This window comes from Tamandua tetradactyla, chromosome 6 (assembly GCF_023851605.1).
Source record: "Tamandua tetradactyla isolate mTamTet1 chromosome 6, mTamTet1.pri, whole genome shotgun sequence".
NCBI lineage: Eukaryota > Metazoa > Chordata > Mammalia > Pilosa > Myrmecophagidae > Tamandua > Tamandua tetradactyla.
In genome coordinates, this window is record NC_135332.1 from 180,199,870 (window position 1) to 180,222,904 (window position 23,035).

Below are 23,035 nucleotides of genomic sequence, written 5' to 3' on the forward strand. Positions count from 1 at the left end.
CCCCACAATAAAAGGCTGGTGTTTGTTGCACTGAAGACTCAGTACGTTCAGACTTGGCCACCAGTCAGAGATGGCAATGTCTTGACTCATTGTCAAATAGGGATAATACTTAATTCTTTTTTTTTTTAATTCACACTTGTGCACCACATATACCTAAGCCATCTGTATTTAAATGACTTAAACTTTAGTGTAGCCTTGGAAAATTGTTGTGATTCTCCTTGCCTGGAGATGTAAAAACTGATAAGAGATAAGGGAATTGCCCACTGTCATGTAGCAGGTAATAACAGAGCAGGAATCCAAATGAGATCTCTAAACTAAAATGATGCCAAAGCAACATGAATAATTCTGCCACATAATGATCAAATGGGAAACACTTTCCCAACAATTCTTGTAAGTTATTTTGTAATTCTTTGTCATCCTTTGTTTATACTTTCCACATATTTTTCTTCCCATGATGTAGCTTCATGTGTATACGAATACATACATACATATGTACGCACATGTGTATATGAGCATTTTGGAAAGTATTAAGCACAACTGATTTGTGGAATTCCAAGAACCGAAGCATTCCTCTAGGATGGAGAACAGACAGTGGGGTTAGAACACTGAAACATGCAAAGCCAATTCCAAGGTCAGCTGGGAATGAGGAGGAGAGCACTGCGTTCTAGGATATGTTTGTAAGCCTGACATGTCAACCAGGGTACAGTAACTGAGGTTGGCTATGGTAGCAGGATAGAGAAAGAAGAAAGGAGTCTCCTGGGAAGGGTAAGAAATCACAGCCAAGAAAAATTGGATGACTTAAACTCAGATGAGTTCTGAAGCCATGTTTCAGAAAGTGGAAATAGTTTTCCTTCAGGGGAAAATGTCATGGGTTTGATTTTAGATGAAGGCACTGTGAAAGTTTCCAGATTTTTTTTTTTTTTTTGCATGGGCAGGTACTGGGTCCAGAATTTTTTTTTAATCCCAAAACATATAGCAGGGATTGCAAACTCTAGTAGAGTGTGAAGCAGTGTAGTATGATAATAAAGTCAAATGAGCTGGGTTTTAGACCAACCATTTATGATACTTTTGATCTAAGGACCCCAAGCCTAATATTTATTTTCTATTGCAATTGGATAATAATATCTTTCCCTAATAGTACATAGTGCATGGATAAATAAATACTGACTGTTGTCAATTATTACCTAAGGGACCTGTGCATGTTGGTGACCGGCAAGTTCCATGGAGTATTTGTCACTGCAGCAGACAGAGTTTCGATCACACCGGGAACTGCTCATCCCCTAAAGAATGGGAGTCATAATTCCCACCCAAGACCCTGTTCATTCATGGGGCAGGGTAAACTGGCAGTTGCCCTCTTTGGGTCCAGAGGATGTGTGGGCGAGGCTGTCGTGACTGATTGCTCCATTGGAGTGGGATTGGGAGCGAGGCTTGGCTTGACACAGAAAATCAAGAGACTTGAATACTTACCTAAAATATTAAACTGCTCTTCTGTGGGGAGAAAGCATGAGGAAAGGAAACCACATATTATTAGATCTACTAAAAACACAGCACTATACTCCATCCTAAACCTGGAAGCCAATCCTGAGAGGTATAGGATGTCCCCAATTCATAGATGAAGAAACTGGGGGAAGAGAAGCAAGTCAAGTTGACCAGACTATACAAAAGCCAGTGTTCACATTTGAATCTAAGGCTGGCTCTAAGACTTGTGTTCATTTTCCAAGCCATCTTGCCTACTATCATTTGTATGTGTGTCTGTGTGTGCTCATGCATACAAGCCTGCTATCATTTGTATGTGTCCGTGTGTACTCATACATACAAGCCTACTATCACTTGTATGTGTGTCTGTGTGTACTCATACATACAAGCCTGCTATCATTTGTGTGTGTGTCCGTGTGTGCTCATGCATACAAGCCTGCTATCATTTGTGTGTGTGTCTGTGTGTACTCATACATACAAGCCTACTGTCACTTGTATGTGTGTCCGTGTGTACTCATACATACAAGCCTACTATCATTTGTATGTGTGTCCGTGTGTGCTCATGCATACAAGCCTACTATCATTTGTATATGTGTGTCCGTGTGTGCTCATGCATATAAGCCTGCTATCATTTGTGTGTGTGTCTGTGTGTGCTCATGCATATAAGCCTACTATCATTTGTATGTGTGTCCGTGTGTGCTCATGCATACAAGCCTACTATCACTTGTGTGTGTGTCCGTGTGTACTCATGCATACAAGCCTACTGTCACTTGTTTGTGTATCCGTGTGTGCTCATACATACAAGCCTACTATCACTTGTGTGTGTGTCCGTGTGTACTCATGCATACAAGCCTACTATCATTTGTATGTGTGTCCGTGTGTGCTCATGCATACAAGCCTACTATCATTTGTATATGTGTGTCCGTGTGTGCTCATGCATACAAGCCTACTATCATTTGTGTGTGTGTCCGTGTGTGCTCATGCATACAAGCCTACTATCATTTGTATGTGTGTCCGTGTGTGCTCATGCATACAAGCCTACTATCATTTGTATGTGTGTCCGTGTGTACTCACGCATACAAGCCTACTATCATTTGTATATGTGTGTCCGTGTGTACTCATGCATACAAGCCTACTATCACTTGTGTGTGTGTCCGTGTGTGCTCATACATACAAGCCTGCTATCATTTGTATGTGTGTCCGTGTGTGCTCATGCATACAAGCCTACTATCACTTGTGTGTGTGTCCGTGTGTGCTCATGCATACAAGCCTACTATCACTTGTGTGTGTGTCCGTGTGTGCTCATGCATACAAGCCTACTATCACTTGTATGTGTGTCTGTGTGTGCTCATGCATACAAGCCTACTTTTCTTAGTGTACTTTCCTGTCTAGGATGTAAGTTCCACAGAAACTTTGTTTTCTTCCTTGCTGAGTCCCCAGCTTTGAGAGAGGGTTTAGCTCCCAGTAGACATTCCATAAACACTTTCTAGGTTACTTTGAAGAGAGTAGAAACTAACTGTCTACTTTATCTTATTTAGTTTTCATGAAACACTGTGTTTGGTATGAGATGCCCCTTAAAGATGAGGCAGTGTGGGTACAGGAGACTAAGTAACTTGTCTAAGTATATATTGCCAATAAGTAGTTTCCGGGATTCAATAGCTGCTTATAACTCTTCTAGCTCCCTCTATACAGCATTGACTTCTGCTGTACAGCCTTCTTATTTTTGCCTCCAGTACCCCATTGCCCTTTACTTGATCAGGTGTAGTTGAGAAGAAACAGAAAAAGTATATTTCCTGATGTTTGTAATGGCACCTTTATGTACTTAAATTGTGTCTACTGTCAGATCTTGTGGTTCATTTCTTCTTGGACATATTTCAAGTGGGAACGTGGACTGCTGGAGATGTTTCTATTGATGGGAAGCTCCTGGGAGAGTATTGAGGGATAATAGCCTCAGGTCATCTGATCCCTCAGGGAAGTGTCTACTGACATTCTGAGGGAGCAGAAAATTACACAACGGGCTGGGGACAGCCCTTCTCACTAAGCCCTGGATACTGGCCTCAGAGAACAGGTTTTATAAAGCTATTCACTCATTAAAAAAATATTCAGAGGCATTCTTTACCTTGCATGTGTTTCAAGAAAGTGTGTAAGTAGGGTCACAAAGCCTGGAGAACCAGGTAGAGGAGCTGGAGTTTCCTTGGAGAATACGGGGGACCCACCAGCCAGCTTCTCTGTGGGAGCTGGTATCCACGTTAATTGGAGCACAGGGGACTCAGGACCACTTATCTGTCCGTAAATACTGATTGTGGCAGCAAGAGGCAGCAATGCAGTGGTTCAGTTCAAGGAAGTCTCTGACGCTCACTGCCTGGACTCACTTCCCTTTTCTTTCACTTCCTATGTAAAACCTTGAATAAGTTCTTTATCCTCTCTGAGCCCTGTTTTCCTCTGTCATGAGGATAGCAAGTGATATTTGATTGAATTTGATGAGTAATGTATGCTAAGTGCTTATAAGCATTCGATGAAAATTTCTACTTACCTGTCATAGCTCCAGTCGTTGAGGGAATGGGTAAGGAAAAGGAAAAGAAAATCAGATGTGTGGAGGTTGACAGTAAATGAACAGTAAGGCAGCACAAAGCAACAGCCTCATTCGTCAAAAAACCATCGCATTCACCACAGGGTCCCAGACAGTCTCTGGGAGAAAAGAAGAAATGAACTATTTCCTGTCCCCACGCCCCCTACCGTTGTTTACAATTAGGTGACTTTGGAATCCTATTGAATATTGTGCTGGTTTGAATCTGTTATGCACCCCAGAAAAGACTGTGTTATTTTAATCCATCCTTATGGATGCAGACCTATTGTGGATGGGACATTTGATAAGATTGTTCCATGGATATGTGACCCACCAAATTCTAGGTAGATCTTAATTCTTTGTTGGTGTCCTTTATCAAGAGAATAAAAGGCAGAAAACACAGAGAGAGACAAATATGGAGAGCAGAGAGGTGAAACGAAGTGAAGGACACACACACATAGAAATGCCCTGGAGATGCTAAGAGAAGACCTGTGCGACACAGGGAGCATGGAGAGGTGTCCCTGGAGAAGCAAACAAGGAGACACAGAAACTAAAAGCAACAGAATCCAGGAGCAAAGGAGCAGCTGATGACTTCCCATGTCACAGAGGAACCCAGATGCCATTGGCCTTTCTTCAGTGAAGGTGTCGTATTGCTGATGCCTTAATTTGGACATTTACATGGCCTTAGAATTGTAACTTGTAACTTAATAGACTCCCATTGTTAAAAATTGTGTTTCTGTTATATTGTATTTGGGCAGCTTTAGCAAACCAAAACAAATACATAGTTTGATCTACTTTTTTTCCGCTATATAGTCTCATGTCAGTAACTATTTTCTCTTGTGGCTTCAAGGTCATAGATATCTAGATGTGGATTATCATAATCCTTGATATCTGACACTTTCATTGCTCCATTTATGGCCCTCTTTTCTTCATTTTATATTAATAATCAACCTTATTAAACCTAATAGCCAACATGAAAACTGCAATAACTTAAATCTCTCTCTGTGGCCCGCCCATGTCTGTCTGCCCCTTCCCCATCAAACTTAACCACTATTTATGTCTTGCATGCATCATTGCCTTGCTTTCCATTTTATATAATTTTGTATATATACGTATATATTCAAAAAAGCATATTTGGGGTTCAAGTTGTTACTTTATTATCTTTACTTTATTAAAGATATCTCATGCTGCATATAACCTCTTGGGATCTACCTTTTTTCACTGAAAATTATGCAGCTGAATTTCAACTGTACAGCTCAATGTAGCTGCAGTTCTTTTATTTCAAGTTATAATACTATACTGAATGTACAGAAATCATTTTTCTATTCTGCTGTCAATGAGAATTTGAGTTATTTCCATTTCTTTTCTATTTTTAAGACACCCCTACTGAGCCACAACCTCTCTAACCAATGGAAATATTGCTTCCTAATTTTTGCTACTTTAATGACTGAGGAATGGTATCTCCAGATCTTTGTTTCTATTGAAATGTAAGATAATCGTATGATTATATATTCTTCTGGCCAAAAACCAAAGTGATGTGCTGGAGTTGGCGTGCATCAAAAGCCGAGTATGCTCATGAATTTTAACTCTTCTGTCTCAGTTTTCCAGGGCTGCTATAGTTTTCCAGTACTGGTTGGCAAAACAACCAGAATTTGCCTCATGGCTTTGGAGGCTTGAAGTTCAAAATCAGGGGGAAGTCAGGTCATGCTTGCTCCCAGAGTCAGAAGTGCTCTAGTGCTGTCTCTCCATGATATATGGGGTCCCCTGGCTTGCGTCTTCATCGCTCTGACTTCTGGCTTCTAAAGATGCCCAGCTTCTATTGACTGGCTGGATCTGAACTTCCCCTGCCTTGTAAGGGCTCCAGTCACATAGGTTCAGGCCACTCTGATTCAATCTGACCTCTCGTAAATAGGCTCTGCGGAGATCCTACTCGCAGATAGGTCCACACCTTAACTGATAATGTCTCCGTACATCCTACTTACGGATGGGTTCACACACACAGGAACACAGAGTAAGACTTGAGCCTATTTTCATGAAGGACATGACCCAATCCCATATCCACACGCAGTGGCATCAAGTGTTAGCTTCAGATCAGCCCTAACGTGAGTGTTTACACCAGAGGAATTGGCAAATGCCGCAGGTCAGCCCCAGCCCCTCTTTGAGCCTGTTGCTAAATGTGAGCCAGCACCACTGGACTTGTCCTGAGGGTAAAGGACGTAGTTCAGGTGTGTGTCCCCAGCAGCAAACTGCGGTGACTGAAACAAAAATAGAAGTAGCAGCCAACCTGCTCTGATAAAGCACGATGTTTGAGAGGAGGGCTGTGGTTCGGTGGACAAGGAAACTCACTAGATCCTAGGACTACGGCAGCAGTATTGTGACTAAGGGCAGAGGCTCCTGTTGATTTCTACTCCATTCAACATTAGCTCAGGCTCTGGTAGTAAATATCCATGAATCTAGAAGGAAAGGCTGGAGCTGACATTTGAGAAAACTCCGCTTTTATGCCTCTGACGCTACTCAGCACTGAGAGAGTCAGAGGAGGGGAGGGTGGCCCAGGAATTGACAATCTAGGCATAAATGTCTGACTACGATGCACTGTCACGGGTGGCATCCCTTTCTAAAAACCTGGGCATGAATTTATTTTTCTGAGAGTCCTGGTTCTTAATGTTTAATCAGTTCTGAAGTTCCTGCAGAATTAGTCGGCTTTGCCACTTTGCACATAAGGAGTTTTGTTTGTTTTGAATATTTAACCCAGTACTCTTGTTCACTAAATATGTATGTGTCAATTAGGTTATTTACTACCCTTGAAAAATAGTGATATTAAAAGTATTCCAGTGGGGTGGGCCACAGGGGCTCAGTGCAGCACAGTGGCTCCTCGCCTGCCATGCCGGAGACCCGGGTTTGATTCACAGTGCCTGCCATGAAAAAAAAAAAAAAGAGTATTCTGGTATTCTGGAAAATAGACAGAGGAAGACAAGGGAGAAAAATGGGCTCTGAAAATAAAAATTGTGAACAGGCGTCTCTTTGCAAAAGTGGCATAATTAATAGGCAAAAGGATAGAAATGGTCAAAATCTGATGAAGTCAATGCAAATATTTCTACTTTCCAGGTTCTTTTGGTTTTAACTAGCATTGCAAATAGTCCTTTTCCAATACAGCAATATGAAAATGTGGAGATTATTTTATCACCTCCGCTAATCATCTTAAAAAATATCTCTGAAGCATGTGTCGTGACGTTCACTTATTGAGTAATTTTCTCAGTATCACAGAGCCAGAGGACAGGTTTTCAAACCTAAATAAGTCAGATTTTAAAACCAAGCTCTTGCCTGCAAAATGCTATGATGAAGACAACTTTGGAAATGGGAGCTGTTACTGCTGATGTAGCTGTGAGCTCTGAGAGTTCTTTGAACTTCCTGTAAATTGGATATTTGGAACTTATTTTATTGACAGGAGAGCTGGCAGCATCATATTCAGATATTTATAAACAGCCCTCCAAACTAGATCTTTATATGGAAAAGGGCATTCTGAATAACTTTACAGGGAAAAAAACAAGAAAGTAATCAAACTTCCTTCTGCATAATCACAGAATTTCAGAGTTGGAGGAAACTAGAAATGAATCTAGCCTTTCCCAGTTCTCTGCTATGCCATTTTATTTTTCATACAAAGAAATTAGGAATCATTGCATGAGATGGAGTCCTCAAAGTTACAAATTGCTGGTGGGGTCTGTGGCCAGAATTCAGTGTGCAAGTGTGGGAATTATTGACTGCTATCAACAAACTTCCCCCCAAATTTAATGGCTTAAAAGACATACTCATTTAATTAGCTCACAGTTTCACAGATTATCCATTTAGACTGAGCTCAGCATAGTGTCTCTTCTGCGGGATGCTCGGGTTCACGTGCCTGCAGTCAGCTGGGGTTGGGCCGGTCTCTGGGCTCTCCATCGGGCTGACCTGTCCCCGTGCCTTGTGGAATCATCCCTTAGTCGGCTGGCGTGAGGTTCGTCACATGGTGAGAAAGGGTTCTCTGTAGCAACTAACACACATGTCACTGCACAAGCACACTTCGAACGCCTGCTTTCTCACATTTGTTAATGTCCGATTGCCTCCAGCACATGGCGTGGGCAACATGGATTCAAGGAGTGGAGAGAGACTTTTAACTCATGATGAGAGAAACAGCAAAGTGACAATTTAAAAGTGCATCCATAAAGGTATGGGAGGAGTCACTGTTAATTTCAATAAAATTAACACATCTTTTCACACTCCTTATATCCTGCATATGGGTCAAAATGTGGCATATATTATTTCACTGACTGTTCTTCCAAGGGCTTAATATTTGGCATTAAGATCATATTTTTTCAAAGCAAAATAAATTGAGGTTTAAAATAGTTGTGCAGGTACAGGGACTGTTTGTTTTCATAGCTCTTTCCCTGCTCTCCCTGCTCTTTCCCTGCTCTCACCTTTATCATCAGGCTGCATTTCCCAAGCTGCCATGCCCACTTTCTTCCATGAGGTTTGGCCACTGGGAGACACTAGAAATATTTTGAAAGGCAGATGAAAAGTCAGGGTACTGCTTTCTCTTTACACCACAGCTGAATTTCTAGCAGCTGAGTTCTGTTGTGAGGTGCCACCTCTCAGCAGACACATTCACTTTGCATTGGGTTTTCACCAGGTAATTTCATGAAGTCTGGTAACGGTACTTCCTTCCTTTGTCCCACCATGGGATAAAAGAAGTCCCCTGCTCTTTCTAATATCTCAGTGTCCTCATTCTCCATTGCTTGACCTCTCAGCCTGTCTTGTCACCTATATAATTTCCTATATAAAACACACCCATATTATTCACTGCAAATATTTTATTTTCTTTGGTGGGACCTTGACTCATAGAGCATCTTCTCAAAATTTACATAGATTTTTAGATAAAGCAACATATAGACGCAGATTTAATGTCCAATCTCCCATTTCAGGCTGCCTTTCATGGGAAATACCCATGTGCAATACAGAATAAGACTTTTAAAAGATGATTGATGTTATCAGAAAGAATAGAATATATACAGCTTCCATAAAATGAGAACAACATAAATTAAAGCAGGAATAACTATGAATTAAATACAGCAGTTTAAAGACAAATTCAAAGAAAACCCCCAAGTTTTAAAACAAAAAGGCAAAGAGTGCATAGTTGGAGAGTAAACATTTATAGATTACCTAGAAAGAAGATTTAAAATATAACATAATAAACTTATAGCTTCAAGTAATGGCACACTGGTTTGTTCAGACTACTTTGCCCATATGTAACAATAATTAAATCTGGAAAATATTAGCAATGACAATAAACTTTTGAAAAGTGGGTATTACACCCAAAGTGGGTAGTATCCAGAGAAAGACATGAACCATACCCAATGCTATTTGGCATTTTATGGCTTTTTTTTTGCATAAAGTTATGATTCAACCCACACATGCTATTTGGGTGGGGAAAAGTCACAGCCTTCCTGGCTTGAAGTGTCAGAGAAAAGAGCTAGGTAAAAGCTGGAAGGACAGATTAAAGTTTAGAGGAGAAATTTTGAAAGAAGCACTTGGGAAAGGGATAGGAAGTGCCACATATAAATGCTGACCTTTGAACCTGGCATGAGTGGGGAGGTGCCAAGGGGCCCCCTGAGGAAGCAGAAGCTGGAATTGGCGAGCTGAGAGCACGTTTCAGCTGGCACCCACCGGAAGGCAGAGAGAGCCTGTAGCCCATCGAGAAAACGTTAGTCAGCAGGAAAATGCAAATTAAAGCCACAAATTATCGATGTGCATGCAGTAAAATAGCGAAAATTATGAAGCTTACAGCATTAAATGTTGCTAAGGAGGTGTGGAAACCGTAGCTTTCCTATATTACTAGAGGGGATATTAAATGGTCTAATTACTTTGGGGAAAGTTTCAACAGTTTTTGTAAAGTTAAATACTCATTACCACTTCCGCTCCTAAGTATTTAACCAGGAGATATTTAAACAAATGTCCACAAAGTGATTTAGCAGAGAATATTAGCAGTGTCCAAAAACAAAATAATCCTAGTGCTCATTAAAAAAAGAACGAATACACAGACTGTATTCTTTTCATAGAATAGAATAACACTTGGTAATAAAGGACAAACTAGTGAACTTACAACACAGACATTACATTGAGTAAAACATAGACATTACATTGAGTAAAAAAAATTCGGAGTATTTTCTATATAATTCCATTTATGACAAGTCCTAGAACAAATGAAACTAATTGACGGTGAAGAAAAAAAAATCGGAAAAGTTGGTGCCACTCTTCAGTAGAGGACATTGACTGGGAAGACATGAGAAAATTTCTGGTGTGATGCAAATTTTCTATATCTTGAGAGGTGGGTTGTATGGGTGTATGTATTTGTTAAATTTTTATACACAAGATTTGTGTATTTAAATGTATGAAATGTTTACTTCAAAAAATCTTATGAGGAATTATGTACAATAGAATAGCACTGCATTTTAATGCCTAACCAATATAGACACACTAAGAAAATATTACTTATAGACATTACCTAGTTTGAAATGGAAAACTTTAAAATATATATGTTTAATGTTAGTTATTGTGCCGATTTGAATCTTTTGTGGATCCCAGATTTAACATGTCCTTTAATCCTCATTCAATATTGCTGGGTGGGAACTTTGTGATTGTGTCCATGGAGATATGACCACCCAACTGTGGGTGGTAACTTTTTATTAAGTGGTTTCCATGGTGCTGTGTCCATTCAAGGTGGGGTTGCTCACTGGAGCCCTTTAAGAAGGCCCAATTTTAGAAAAAACTTAAGAACCATGAGAGCCCACGCAGCCAGAGACCTTTGGAGATGAAGAAGGAAAGTGCCCATGGGGGAGCTTCATGAAGCCAGAAGCCTGGAGAGAAAGCTAGCAGATGTCGTCATGTTCACCATGTGCCTTTCCAGCTGAGAGAGAAACCCTGGACTTCATCGTCCTTTCTTGAGTGAAAGTAACTTCTTGCTAGTGCCTTAATTTGAACATTTTCACAGCCTTAGAACTGTAGACTTGCAGCTTAATAAATCCCCCTTTTTAAAGGCTTTCCATTTCTGGTATATCATATTCTGGTAGTTTGTAAACTAGAACAGTTATAAACCCCTTACATGTACCAGACCCAAGCAAGTTTATTTCCAGCCATTATTACAAAAACTTTTATGACTCATATGACTTAAACTCATAAAAAAAGATATAAGGTTCCAGTACATATTTTTTCAAGGCCTGCAAACTTCAGTGTCAGAACTGGAGTGAAATGGTATAAAAAAAGGGAAATACAAGCTAAAGTATCACATAATTTCAAATAAAAATCTGAAAACCTTCATGTCTGAGACTGACTGTTTCAGGAAAATGACCATTGAATTCCAATCAATAAAACAATGACCAATAGTGCAGTGAAAATAAAAAAGAAAGGCTTTATTTATTTAGGTTTTACCTTGAAAAGGTAAGTTTGTTCTTCTCTCTGTCGTTCAGGAGACTGTAATCTCTGTAAGATCTACAGAGATTTCATTCTCTTGGCTTCGCTGTTGCAACTTCAAAAAATTCCTGACACAGAGTAGATTAACTTATATTTATTGGATGGACTGATGACTTGATCATTAGTATTTTTTTATTATCCCCTAAATTGCTGCATGTTCTGTGAAACTTACAATTTTATTTTGCAAATAATTTCTGATGCGTTTGAGGGTGGCTGGAATACCTCATAATCAGCTTGAGATAGACTAACATTTTCTGTACGGACAGTGATGGATGTACAGGGATAAACAGGGTAAGGTGTCGGAGTGGTGGTTAATAGTCATCAGATCAGTAGAGAGCTTTGGGTTTCTTCTCATGAGGGTGTGAAGATGTATGCACCCAGGGAAGATCATGCTCTTAAATTCAGTCTATTCCTGAGGGTGTACACCTGTTGCAGGTGGGACATTTTGGTCAGGTTATTATCTAAGTGAGTCAGCATTTGAGGTTATCTAGCAGTGTTTTAGCTAGCTAAAGCTGATGAAATGCATGCTTTTCGTCATTGAAACCTGACCCACCTCATGCAAGGCGGGTCTTAATCCCGTTACTGGATTCCTTTACAAGAGGGTGGAAGACAGAGAACACCCAGAAAACAGCCCCAGAGAAGCCGAGGGATGAGGACACACAGAGCTCCGAGAGGAAGACACGGAACCAGAAGCTGGAAGGGGGAGGGAAGGGAGAGGCCAGCAGGCATCGCTGTATGCCAGCCATATGTTACAGGAGTGGAGGATTGCTGGTAGCTAGTGTTTGGGGAGAAGGTATCATCCTGCTAATACACCTTGATTTGGACATTTCTCATGACCTCAGAACTGCAATCTTCTAAGTTAATAAATCCCCAGCGTAAAAGCCAACCCATTTCTGGTATATTGCATTTCATCAGCTTTAGCTAACGAAAACACTTCTAGATAACCTCAAATGCTGACTCACTTAGATAATAAGTGCCTCTGCATTAATAACACAGTCCAAGAATATGTTTTAAAAACAACAAAGAGATCAAACTCAGCAAAATGCGGTATTCCTAAAGATGTAAGGATGATTCAACATTAGAAAATCTGTCAGCGTCATTCATCTCCTTAACATTTAATGGGGGAAAACAAAAATGCTCATCTAACTACTCAACAAAGCATTCTTGAGTAAATGAAGAAATCTTAGCTCAGGGATGGCCGGAATCAATATTGTAAAGATTTTCTTCCCCCAAATTGATCTGTGTATCCAAAGCCATCCCAGTCAAGTTCCAGCAGGATGCTGCACTGGAGTTTGATGAAGTGTTTCTAAAATTCATGTGGAAGAGAAATTGTGTATGGAAAGAAGAGACTAACTAATTTTTTAATAAAAAATGAAGGGAAGGTTAGTTAGTCTGATCAGATACCAAAACTATTTTTAACATTAAGGCAATTAAAATAAAGTGATATTGATGTAAGCTATATACAAACTGATCATTAGAATGGAAAAGAGAATCCACAAATAAATTCACGTGCATTTGGAAATTCAATTAATGGCGAAGTTGGCATTTCAGAGGAACATGTCTGCTGAACACCCCAAGGTGAGCCATTATTTTGAGGGCTGTGTGGATGGCGCCCCCTTGCGACATGGGCGGTGCATTACCTAAAAGGTCAGGCAAGGAAGTTTCCCTTCAAATCCTTGGGAAGAGAATAAATTAATAAATGAACAGTTGGGAGACTTATAGCTACAAATTTGGATATAAATTAAGGGATCACTTCTTCATACATTTGCATGAATGAAGAACAGATGGGTTAAATAAATCGGTCCTGAAAAATAATTTCAAAAAGTATTAAAACTATCTGAGAATAAAATTACCGTGTTAGGATAGGGTAACCCTCTGAAAAAAGATCCCAGAAGCAAAAATTTATAGAGGAGAAGATTGGAAAATTCAGCTGGATCAAGAGTAACTTCATGTGTATTAAAAGTATCCCATAAACACATTTTAAGGGCAAATAAAACACTGATGAAAAATATTTGCTGAAATATGTTTATCTATTCAAAATTATTCAAAATATTTACAGAGCAACTTAAAAAAATGGGAAAACATAACTAAAAAAGGTCCACAATTTAAACATGGTTTTTAAGAAGAGCAAGTGCCAATTATAAACAAAAATGAAAAGATGCTCTACCTCACTAGTAATTAGGAAAAGTTAGTGAGATACTTTTTTCTTTTTTATACAAATTGGAACAGAAACTTTTTAAATTAAGTAACACCAGTTCTCGGTAAGTTGATTAAATCAATACATATTCTCATAAAATACTAGTGAGTTGCAGTTTGACAAAGTGTCATATTTTATTTTCTTTAAAACAGCAGTTTTAAATGAACTATCACTGATCCATATATTTAAAAAACTGTAGAAAGTGGGTTTTGGTTCTATGTAAAAATCAGAAAAATTTTCAAATCATACACTTGAAAACAAATTGAAAAAAATCACATGATTGAAATAAGTGCACAAATCCATGAAACAAATGCATACAATTTTAAATTAATTTGGCTTTCTTTGAACATCAGAATTTGCTGTTTTATTGCTTTCTTCAATGAGCTGCTTATTTCATTCATTTCCATGTCGGCTAATATTTTATTTGCCTGTCATAGGAAGGGTCAGATAAAGATTCTATTTGAGTCCGTGTTTCCGTCTAGTCTGAAACTGAGCGAAGGGAGCCCCCCCAGCACACACCCAGGGTCCATAACGGTGGCCCCGCCCCTTAGCTTTGCGCAGTCTGTGATTCCATCCTGTGTCCAGGAGAGGGCTAATGAATTTAGTCACTTTTACAAGAATTTTACTTTGAACTACTTTTTAATTTCTTTTGCAAATTAATTTCAAGCCCTTCCAGACTATGCATGTTTTGTGTTTAAATGAAATATATAGCTACTGTTTTTCTCTGAGGATATCACATGCTGTCTTCAAATACCCCTGAGACTCATTTTAGCATCTGTCTTTTCAGTGCCATGTGGTTCTTGACGTGAAATAAAATATTAACGCTATTTTAGACTTTAAGTAATTGATGCTGTTATCCTATACGTTCTTCAATGAAACAAGCCTTCAATTTACGGCTCTTCTTCAGATCAAATTATGTCCCTTTTCTCTTCACACATCTGAAAATTTCAAAAGCAGAAGAGAAAGTGGGATAAAACTTACCTGTTTGCTTGAATATTAATGTCTGTGGGAGCTGTGTGTGAACCTGGCTGCGGAGTCACTTTAAACTGTGCCGTGGCAGTGAACCCTGTCTGAATCCCTCCACAATTTAATGTCAGGTGGTTTTTGTTTCTGGAGCCTCGTGTCTTTGGTCACACGACTTCAGATAGAATACATACATTTCCAGAATGAGGATCCAGGCTGAACCACTTTTCTCTCAGATCAAATATGCTATCTGTCAACAGTGCCTTACTTTGCTTGGTTTTATAAATTTAAATCTTAACTTGTAGTTTGGGGGGAAATAAAAGAAGAAAAGGGCTAAAGACACAAGGATCAGGCAGGAGAGAGGAAGCATGAACTGTATTTTTGTACCAAATTCTAATTATCCTTCAGCTTCTAAGGAAAATTATTTATGGAGTTTTTATCCAATTTTTCAATAATTTCAAGAATCAATAGAAGATGACACAATTATACTGCTTGTTACATCTGCGTCCCCATACTGTCATATCTCTACCAAGCAGTACACACTTGCATGCAGACACCAAGTCTACACCCACACACATACACACACACCCACACACCCACACACACACACTTAAATACAGCAAATCCTTCCACACACACATTTATTCCTTAGCCATCACTAGCACAAATGCATAGTGCACATAGATCCACAAATTCACCAGCCCACAAATGCACAATCCTAAACACACATGTATATACTCACATGCACATACTTAGACAGGCACATACACACATTATTTTCAACCAAATCTAACCCCTGAAGCCAAAATCTTTGAAAAAGAAAAAAAAAAAAAGAGACTCCGCTAAAAGTTACTTTTATTTGGCAAAGACCAAAGGAAAAACGGAAATGTAACTTTGCAAAGGATGAAAGTCCGAATAAGGAGAACAAGTAAAAGGGAAACTTCCGCTTGCTTTCAACTCTGCCTAGACCCCAATCAGTCCCCAGTCTCTGCCCTTGGGATTCAATCTCAGTGAGGACAGTACTCCCAGCAGGGACATAATTATCCCACCAGGAGGTTTTCTCAACTCTTGCAAGAAAAGGATGCATCTTAGCTCTGAGCTGTTGCTGTTTGGGCTTCGAAGTTTATAGCATCAGGGGCCAATTAAGAAACTCTGGGGTCCAGCCAGTCTAGGGTCTGGCTGCAGAGTTTGTACTCATAAGTACAGCTTGTCAAGTAAACTATTTCCACCATAGCTTTCTCCCTGAAACCTTATCTTGCTTCAAGATTTAATGCCCTGGCACTAAATAATCTTCACTGTTTTCATGGCAGACCTAAAATTTACACTTTTTTTTTCCTTTTGCAGTAGAATCTGCAGCAATGGATAAAATAGTCAGGTAAAATATAGAGTGTTTAGATTTTAGATTTTAGAAAAGTACCAAATATTTGTTTGTATAAGTATGTTACATATGTTGAATGGAATATACTTCTGCTAAAAAATTTTTGTCATTTATCTGAAATTTTAAATTTAATGGGATGTCCTGTATTTTTACTTGCTGAATCTCACATCCCTAATTCTGGATAATAAACAACATAAAGGGAAAATAGCAAAAGAAGGTTGAAAGTTGAAATTAAGTATTAAAGCACAACAGAATACAAAAACAGTAAAAGAGAAACAATGATTTAAACAGGTTGGACCTAAAAGCAAACCATATGCACATCGGTGCCCAGGTCTTGGTTGCTGTTTTAGTTTCCTGGCTGTGAAAACAAATATCACTCGAAGGGTTAGCTTAGATAATGGGACTCCATGGGCTCACGCGTTTGCGTCTGGGAGAAGTCCAGAATCAAGGTGTCTTCATGGCGGTGCTTTCTCCTGAAGACAGCTACACTCTGGGCTGGCTGCCGGTGAGCCTCACTCCTTGGCTTTTCCCATCATATGACAATGCACAGGGCAGATTCTCCTGGCTTTTCCTCTCTTCTGGGTCCCCCGATATCCAACTTCTGGCTCCTTGCTCTGTGTTCCTCTCTCTGCATCTGAATGCAGTTCTGCTTATAAAGGACCCCACTAATCAGATGAAAACCCACCCTCATTCAGTTGGACCATGTTCACACTCATGGGATGGACTCAGCTTAAGAACATATTTTTCTTGGGTACCTAGCTCCAAGCTACCACAATTGCTAAGGCCCTTTGCCAGCAAAAGGAATGAGGGCTCCTTGGAGAAATTGTTGATTCTAGGATTGGAGCAGGAAATATATAAGATGAGCCTGGAGCATCTTGGAGTGCCAGAAAGAAAGGAAGTACTAAAAAAGAAACCCCACCCCAAATGGCCAAAGTTAAAGCAAGTTAAGTAAGAAAATAAACTAGTATTGGTTTATAACTCCAAATATAAAATAAATATCTGTGATACCACATTGATATAAATGAATTATTAAATAAATAAATAGTGGGGAAGAGGTAAATCTCACATGCACAATAATTCCAAATGATTTATGTAGATACTTTGCCCTCAACAGGTGAAGCATAACTTCCCACTCTTTAACTGGGGGCTGCACATAGCAACTTCCAAGAAGTACAGCATGGACAGGAGGGAAAAAAAGCCTGATAAACCCTCCCTCAGCCAAATGGTCAGCAGTGGTCAACCCTGTTGATAAAATGTATCCTTGATGGAGTGTGTTAAGAATGATGTTTTACCTCTGTGGTCATTTTCCAAAAGCTCTAACCCCCCACTCTAATCATGAGGAAAACATCAATTAGAGATATTTTACAAAATGCCTGGCCAGTACTCTTCAAAATTGTCATCACCTAAAACAAGGAAAGTCTGAGAAACTGACATAGCCAAGAGGCTTTAAGGAGTCACGGCACCAAAAATATAATGTGAGATCCTGGATAGGGACCAGGACAAGAAAAGGGCATTTGAAGAAATCTGAGGAAATCTGAATGAAGTATGGGCCTTATTAATAACTTAATAATAGTGTGCTAACATTGGTTTATTAATTATAACAAATGCCCTATACATAGAGGAAACTAAGTGTGGGATGTTTGGAGACTTTGTGGTGTCTTTGTGTACTATCTTCATAAATTTTCCCTAAACTGTCCTTAAAAAATGAAGTTTATTTTTTAAATTAATTAATTAATTAATTATGCAATTGAGAAAGACCTAATGATTAAAAAAAACCTTTTCCACCCAAAAAAGGCTTTTTAGGGTAACTAAAAAGTTACCCTAACAAAGCTTTACCAGTTTTCTATTGCAAGGAGGTGTGATGGTGGTGGAGGAGCAGCCTGGGTTCTCAAGCATTTAAAATTTCTCTGGACTTTAAATTCTTTGTTTTAGTAGAAAGAAGCCTGTTTTTTTCTCCAGAACATTTCAGGGAATTCAGACACACGAAGGATGCTGAGAACCTCCACTAGGTGAGAAGGAAATTAAAGTTTGGGCCATAGAGATTGGAAGTGGGAAGAGGCACAATGCAATGCATGGGGAGAAGTAGCATCAATTTCGATCAAAGCAGTTTGTCAACGAATTGATCTAGTAGCAGGCATGAAGCAGATACTGGTGTGCCATGGTAGAAGAGGTCTCATCATTGTGTGGAGCATTGGATGGCCTTTCTAATCTTGTTGATCCCATACACTGGCCATGTAATTATTTGACCCCTTTGGACCTCAGGTATTCAATGAGAGGATCACATCTGTGGTAATTTTAATGTCTTAATAAATTATTCCTTGAGACTCTTGTCGTTTAACATTGTATGGGTCAAAGGGCCAAGGGCTTGTAGAGGGAGAGTTAATCAGATTTAAGAGCAGGACAATGAGGATCAGTGGTTCCGCTCAATGGAATTCAACTCATATCACAAGTATATCATGGTGTGGAATGCCATGCACGATGTGAGGGAGGGATATTAGTGTGATAGCTTACTAAAGACACCATGGGAATATAAATAACAAGAATATATAATGAATATAAAGAAATACATAACAAGCATGTATTAGTCAGCATTCCTGTGGCTGCATGTAACATAAAAGTTGAATAAATGTGGCTTTAATAACATTTTTTTAAATCTGATAATGAGATGTCTAGAGGCTTGGTTTGCAGAATAGTGGTGTCAGGGCATTCTCACAGTTTCTGATTTTTCTTGTCTGCTTTCTTAGTGTGTTAGCAGTGAATCACCATGTGATTGAAGATGGCTAATATCCAAAGGTCAGGTTCACATACAATAATACCTCTCTTATCATCAGTACTAGTTGCCCAGAAGCCCACCCACCCCCATTCCCTGCTCCTGCATATCAGGAGCCCTCCTCTGTGCCTCACTGGCCGGTAGTGAGCATCTAATACATGAAAAAGGAAGGAGAAAACTACACTGTCACTATTTTGGAATTCTTATTAAAGGAGTGGATATAGGCAGTGAGCGTCAATGACTGCAAACATTGCGTTAGAAGAGGCGATCAGGGCACCAAGTGCCTCCTGACGGACAGGGGATGCCTGCCAAAATGATCAAAATGGAAACTGATCTCCAGGTTCTATTACCAGTTTGCTAAAATACAGAGATCAGTGAACATGATAAACTGCACTAGTGGGAGGCAAACAGCAAAATCCACAAAGAGTGGTTTATATTATATTTCTGACAGAGTTGATCAGAAATGTAATCAAGATTCTTCACTAAATACATAATACAAATTAAGAGATTGAGGAAGGACGCTGTAGATTAAATCACACCTAAGAGATTTAACAAGCAGTAACAATGTGTATCTCCTGGCTGGATTCTGATTAAAAAACAACATTTAAGAAAAAAAAAATATATTTTTTATTTTTAGACTCTCCTATAGGAGGTTGGTTCTGCCTGCAAGAAAAATGGGGTGATCAGTGCTGGCTCATGGTCTAATGAAACCCCCTTGAAACAGCCCGAAAGCACCTGTGTTGTCACACAGAAGGGAGATTATTTCCAAAGAGACATATTTTAAGGTTTGTGATATTTTCACAGATACTTTACTTGCTTCCTGCCTTCTATTTCCCACTGGAATTAGTTTCAGAGGAACAACTGTTATAGAAGTATTTTTGCTCCGGAGCTATTCAAGGAAATGCTCAGAATCTCTTGAAAGAGTCTGTCCTGAAGACTAGACTCAGCAGCCAGACTCACGGACACAGAATGTGATAATGCACCCTAACATCTGCAGTGGACTCACACCCCTTCATCTAGGGCAAGCTGAGACATTTTAATTAGCAAACAGATTATCCAGGTAGCATTTCACACGTAAGAAAAAAAAAGCTTTTCATAAACATCTTTTCAAGTGAACTTCCCAATTACTATGCAAACTAGGTACTGGGGGTAGAAAGTCACTCTTCACGGTCCACTACCCATGCCCTCTAAGTCCCCTAACTTCAATGAGCCTTGATTTTTCCATTGTGAAATGTGGATAAAGATACCTCCTGAACAAGGCTATATGCGAGCTAAATGGGTTACAGCTCCTGCTCAAGATTTGCCCCCCCCCCCTTTGTGGTCCCTGGCATCTACCTACTCGGCCTCATTCCTGTTGGTATGGAAGCTTCCTGGGGGCTAGTGCCACAGAACAGTCATTACTGAACTCTTCAGTCTGGGCTCAGACACGCACGGAGGAACTGCTCAAAAATATTTATGTGATGTAAGACAATCACGAACTATTTTGGGATGATTCGTGGAAGCTCTTTTATCTTTGGGTTTATTTTTCTGTATAATCTAGGGACCTGATGGATGTGAAAATATGTTAACAATACATATGTGTCTAAGTATGTTGGGGGTTATAAATTATTAAACATTTCATTTTTGTGTAGAAGACCATGTTGTTGAAAGAGCCCTTCACATACATGTTAAATCAGCTAATTTCAACGTGTGTCAATAGCAGCTGCCCATGCAGGCTCCAAATCCACCTGTGACCTGAAGTGGGTTGATTTCTTTCTTCTCACCCCATCTTCAATGAAATCAGTGTTCAGGGATGACTTGGAATTACTTTGATCCTAAGAAACTGAGGATGCCGGAAAAAGGCTTGCATGTTTCAGGCATGTCTCTGCACATGGACAATAGTATGACTATTGTCATACTGTCAGAAAAACACTTTGCAATGCACCCAGCTAGGTTTTATTCAGTTGATTTTTAAAGAACCTATTATGTGAGAGTAGCAGCAGTGGTGACCCATTAAACAGCAGTGGTGCCATAAAACTCAAATTTTGGGTCTTTCAGTCTTGTTCAAAACCAAAGGTAAAATTAGAATATCTCCTGCCGCTTCCCTGCCCTTTACTACCTACCCACAGTGAAACCTCTACCTGGCGTCCAGTGTCAATTGGGTCTGGTTTAACACAAGTTCATTAACATTAGTGTATCATGCTCTGCTCTTTCTCAAAGCAATTTTCATTTCAGTTCCTCTCAAAAATATGTGAACGATGGGAGATTGTAATCATTTTCAAATAATCTGAGGTTCACTAGGATGGATATCGGTTTTAGGAGCAATCACCAGCACCACCTAATAAATCCATGTGGAGACTGCGATTAACTGTTTCTTTCTTGGCATTGGCTGCAGCTTGGGTAGAGCATGGCCTGAGGTGGCAAGGAGAGGATATACGTCAGGGAAAATGCTCTTACGTCCACTCTTACCTTTTTTGTAGTTAAGATTGCTGGAGACAACATCTCTCAGCTGTTGTTTTACCTAAACAATATATTTGTTTCATCCTCACCCTTTCTGGATAAAGAATAATTTGTAACAGCTTTTGTAGTTTTCGTTTTAGCATTTTAAAAACGTCATTCCATTTTCTTCTGGCTTGCATTATTTCTAAAGAAAATTCTGTTCTTTTTCTTTTTCTCTCTTCGTACAATAGGTTTTCCTTTTTTCTCTATCATTCAGAATTTATCATTATATTTCATTCATTTGCTTATGATGTGTCTTATTTTGGTTTTCTTTATGTTTATATTTATTGGAGCGAATTGAGTTTTTTTGATCTGTGGGTGTTTAGTTTTCATCAAATTTTAAAAGAAACTGCCATTATTTCTTCAAATATTTTTTTATTACATTCTCTGTCCTTTCTGGGATTTCAGCTATGTATATGTAAGATCTCTCACAAGGGGTCCAGAAGTCAGCATAGTGAGGTGTGGAATTTAGTTCATCCTCCAGAGCAGCTAGTAAATATCCAGGAACAGTACGACTGTTGAAACTGCATCAGTAACTGGACACATAGTGTACACCAGTCTGACCAGGTGGAACAGCTGAGACCCACACAGAACTGTGAGTCCCCCAAGCCATGGAGGCCAGTGCCTTTCCACACGGGCATGGCAGACTGGTTCCCTGAGGGCAACTTTACTAGCAGCAAGGGTTTAGCTCAACCAAGTTCCAATTGTGGAATTAATTAACAAAATTCTGACTACTGAAAACAAGCCCCCAACACAAATAAACCTGGAATAAGCACTAACAGAACTAAGAGTTTTTGCCCCAACAGAGAGGAAGCAGGGCTGATGAAAAAAAAATAACAGAGGCTTTTTGAACTGGGCAGTAAAAATACTGGCAAAAGGCTGGACCTTAAGAAAAGGGGGCACATAGAGACTGGAGATACATAGAGGCATGTACCAAACCAAGCTCTTGATTGACAAACCCAAGAAACAGGGATCCTGCTCTAAAGGCATTTTTTTTTTTAATTTTTAAAACTTCTTAAACAGCTCATAAGATAGAACTGGAAGCACTCTCAGTCTCCAGCACTGCTCCAGGTAAAGGTGGAACTAAAGGATGTGTGAGAGACACAGTGGATAGTCAGATGACAAGGATTAATTCCCTAAAGGGCTTATCTTCCCCCAAGAAAAAGGGATAGAACATTCCCAGTTCCAGTGGAATTCCTCCTTCAGGAAATTCAGGCCCCAGAGACTGGAAAACAGAAGCAGTTAAAGCCATCCTACTACCTTACCTCTGTCTCAACCATGCTCCCAGCAGGGAGAGTCTGCTAAAATTAAAAGCACCACATCACTTAAGCTAGGGGGAAACTGTGAGCAGAGAAGCCCAAAGACTTTCCTATGAAGTCTCTAGACCCTATGAGGCTTCATAGGAAAGTCTGACAAACTGCTGGTTCTCAACATCAAGGAAAACTGATGCTGGCTACCTTTTCCTCCTGAGACATGGGCCTGTCTGGTCAGGAAAAATCTGACTAGAGTCTATAGTAATATGTTAGATGTCTACAATAAGTTGAACTGAATGTCAAAGAAGAAATAGAGAACAAAGCCATCCAGCAAAAAAAAAAAAAAAAAACAAAAAAAAAAATCCCTAGGTAAAAGAGTAAAAATAGCCTCCAGAATAAAATAATTAAGGAAACCAAATGCCTAGATGCCAGCAAGAAGTAACAAGCCATACTA